The 4268-nt window shown below is 37.6% G+C and overlaps 1 protein-coding gene across 3 annotated transcripts in view; it reads right to left on the minus strand.

Annotated features, from left to right (window-relative positions):
• The window catches only part of LOC138024368 (tetratricopeptide repeat protein 28-like), a 37122-nt gene extending 36746 nt beyond the window's left edge, over positions 1–376 (minus strand). For all 3 annotated transcript variants that reach the window (XM_068871546.1, XM_068871547.1, XM_068871544.1), the window contains exon 1: positions 309–376. The gene's annotated coding sequence lies outside the window, so the exon portion shown is untranslated. The remainder of the gene's footprint in view (positions 1–308) is intronic.
• Between the last annotated feature and the right edge of the window lie 3892 nt (positions 377–4268).

Consider the following 4268-nt stretch of genomic DNA (forward strand, 5'->3'; position numbering starts at 1 on the left):
TAATTTCTAGAATCTACACTTGCAGATTTGCCTCAAGTTAAGCTTCAAACCCTAAGAACTTATTACATTTAATTCTTCATTCATCCAACGGGGAAAATTGAATCATATGGATCACAAGTGTATGGAAAAAGGGTGTCCTTTACATGAATAATGGCAGTGATCTTTTTCACTGTAACCCACAAACAACATAACATGTAGCACAAGTTACATGCAATCAGAGCTGGTTTGCATCGCGTGGACCATACATGTACATTGTATACCACATTTACAATGTATTTCAAAGCTTTCAGCAATGATGAGTAACTTACCACTGTTGGTCCAAACGGATGCTCTTTTGTGTGAGCTCAAGCAGTGGCTTCGTCAAGGGAAAGAACTCTGCAATGGTGATTGGATGTGGTTATTACACTTGTCCATCAAAGTTAGACTCTGAATAAATACTTCTATAAGGTTTGACTCTCCTAACAAAAATCATTTACTGGTAAGCCCCCACACATCACAATGCAAACAGAGCATCATAACTGAGGAATACAGCTGCAACTCTTAAGAGATACATGTACAGTAACTGTATACGTGGTGTAAAATTATTACCACCCATATTTGGTAGAGTTCTAAGTATCTTATTCTGAAGTGGATAGTCGTAGTGGAAAATACCACCCATTCACTTGAAATGTTGTTAAGTACATGTATATTCTAAAGTGGATATGCTGATATACAGTAAAAATAGTTTAAATATCAATTAAAATATAGAAATGGCCAAGTAAGTGGATACACGGACACGCAACGTACGTCATGTCCTTAAGTGAAACTGCGTTTTTACACACCTCAAAGAGTATTTGCACCAAAATCAGAAGATGTACCAAGTCTTTACTCATCAGTTTTGTCAAGAGTCACAAGAGGAACAGAAGGGATACTCTAAGTAGTTGGGTTAAGATTTCACTAGATGCTGCTGGCATAGACACATTGCAGTTCAGTCCACATACAGCTGTACACCAGAGCAGTGCCCACTACTGCAGCGAGAGGGAATTCAGTCAGCTTGCAAGAGATTCTTAATACAGCTGCTTGGCCTTCTATGACCACATTTTCTCGTTTTTATGATACATGTAAGCCTATTGTTCGAACAACAGTTTGCAACAGGTGCTTTTAATGTTGCTGTTATGAAATAACTAATTGTTGTCTGTAAGGGATGACATGGTAATAAATCTGTGTACAGTATGTTGTGGAGTTTGACTTCATACACCTTATTCCAAAATGGCCACCATTTAGATATTCTTTTGTTTTTATTGAAATTAGACCTTGATGCCTCGTTCAAGGCAAAATATTCTTTTGAATTTCAGCTCAAAAACGAGGCATCAGGGGCTAATTTGAATAAACACAAAAGAATATTTAAATGACGGCCATTTTGGAATAAGGTCTATGTGGCTGTTCCTTTGAAAGTTTCTCATGTAAGCCACAGGCCACTGGTAACGGTGTAGAATTTAAAAATTAAAAGAGACTTAAATGCAAGATGAAGTTTGATTGGAATTCTGCCGAGTTACAACAGTGCCTTGAGGTATTACATGCAGGGTCCAAAACTTAGTTTTTGATGTAGGCACCTGGTGGCGATTAAAAAACATTTTTTAGTCACCGGATGCAAAAGATTCATCGCAAAAAGTGTCGATAATTTTTTGCTTCTGATCATAGACAGAGAAAATGAATTTCTAAAACACATGAATGATCGAAAAAGGATCAAAGCTTGCACTTCTTTAATCTTTAATCACAGTTCGTAACCATGCATAACTGATACAAATGGACTAATACCAACATATACATGTACAATCAAACAAAAATACAAAAATTGTTAACGGGACGGTAGTAGGGGGAAACCAAATTCCCATGCAAAGACATACCCTCCAAGGAAAAAAAAAATTCATTAATTAATATATAAACCTTAATGAAAAGACTATAAATTAAACTATAAATTGCAAACCTACTGTAGATGCCTAATAATAATGCATAAACTTATGTTAAAGACAATATGCCTAGTATTTTAAGGTAAATTATGAGTGAAGGTACTCGATCAGTGAAACTTAAAAAGACTGAAGACTATTAGATGACATTACTTTAAAAGGCAAAGAGTTCCAATCATTACTATATCTATGAAAAAATGAATATTTAAAATAATTTGTACCGGCAACTTTAGGCCTTATTTTATACTTGTGCTTACTTCTAGTTCGAGTTATTCCAATAATATCAAAATACACGTAATGATGGCCATTGATATCACAGTAACCAAATATAATCATACATTTGAACTAGGCTAAGGTATTTCCTTCTCAGTTCTAAAGAGTCCCATTTTAACTCAAGAAGTCTTTCAGGATACTCTTTGTCGGGGCCACATATTAGTCAGGAAGCTCTTCTCTGAATTGCTTCAATTGCTTTGGTGTGCTTCACTAATTCCAGAATGGGCAGGCGCACTCGATGATAGATATTATTAGCGCCTTGAAAGCTGTCTTGATACCAGTCTCGTTTGAAAAACCAAATGTCCTTTTAATCAAGCCCAACACCTGCAATCTTGGACAAAACTCTTGGGAAAACTTCTAGCTTAAGCATCATTTGGCACGCAATCACTAAATATATTGGTCCTTCCCCCCTTCCCCCCATACCAATGTCGATAACGTGATGCAAAATACTCTGCCCTGTTAACCGTTAAAACTCTCTGTTAATCGTTGTTTTATTGAATGGTTGGCGTTAAGTTGTCTTCGTAATGATCCCCTAACATAGGCCACGGTTAAAAACTATCCTAAGGTAAGAGTTGCAAAACATCTGGAACCTGGCGGGATTTCCCGTTGATGTTCCTTCGGGATTTGATAGTTAAAATGAAGTGCTTGCCACCGCACAGTCAGATAAATACTACTTTTTGCATTTGCAGCCTCTCTCTGTGGGGAGAAAGTTTCTTTGAATTGTCTTGAATGAAAATTATGCTCATAGCCTTGCAAGCAATCCATAACTTAAGCGACTACAATAAGTGGAGTCGTCAACAACCTTCAGAACTGTCATGCACGCATTCGTCTTCATTAGGCTAACAAACCTTAAGGTACATTTTTGTCCCTAAAACCCACACGCAGCAGTCCAGTGACATTCAAACTACACCATTATAGAGACTCTCACGAGATCTACATATCAAACTGTCCATGGTCATTCAGACTCTTTGAATTTGATTATACTCATGAAAACATGAATTATACAATCTTGGACAAAACTCCTAAGAAAAATTCTAGCTTAAGCATCATTTGGCACACACTCACAGAATATATCGGCCCTTCCCCCCTTCCTTCACCCCATACCAATGTTGATAATGTGATGCGAAATACTGTGCAAGCCTTTGGTCGCTTTTTAAAACAACATTGGAATGGTGGGAGGGGGGAAAGTAGGAAGAATTTACTCTTTATCACACAGATAAATTAGAGAGTCACATTTTCCCAACGAGTTTTGTCCAAGATTGTGGTTAGCTTTAGCACAAATTGAGTTTATGTGATAATCCCATGATAAAGACGACTCAAACCAAAGTCCCAGGTGTTTGTGGTGGTCCACTTCCGGTAGTAAGATGTTATTCAACGAATATTGACATCTTATTGGATCTTTCTTCCATGTAATGTGTAGGACTTCACACTTCTCGGTCTTAAGAGTAACAAGCCAACTCTTGCACCGTTCAGAGGCAGATGTCAAATCTTCTTGAGGTAGATCGCAATCCAATCTATTTCCTATGAGGCGATGGAGGACAGACTTAGACCTTTCAATGTGTTTCCATGAAACAAAATTGAAAGGTGTCGAAGCTTAAAGATTGGACAAAACACCTTTTTCGTTAGGCATGTACTTACCCAGTACAAAGACGGGCTAGGATGAATTACAAGCGTCACTCATAACTGATCGATGGTGGCATACCCGGTGAAAGGAATACCACCATAAGTTTAATGTGTAGTTTCTAGCTTTAACCCAAAGTACGGGCAAAACAACAGGAAGTGAGTAAAAGTAATCAAAACTGGTTGATTACGCATAATTACATGCAGTCGTTCTTGTTAGTTAAGAAATGAGTATCAATGAGCAACTTACCACTGTCGCTCCAAATGGATGCAGTTTGCAAGCCGTCAGATCAAGCAATGGCTTCGTCAACAGAAAGAAATGACTCTGCAATTACGATTTGATGTGGTTATTACATTATCAAGTCTCACGATAAAACGATTATGCACATTATGTTTAATATTTCAGGCCTTCTGACAGGGTGCGTGGGT

This window comes from Montipora capricornis, chromosome 11 (assembly GCF_036669925.1).
Source record: "Montipora capricornis isolate CH-2021 chromosome 11, ASM3666992v2, whole genome shotgun sequence".
Lineage (NCBI taxonomy): Eukaryota > Metazoa > Cnidaria > Anthozoa > Scleractinia > Acroporidae > Montipora > Montipora capricornis.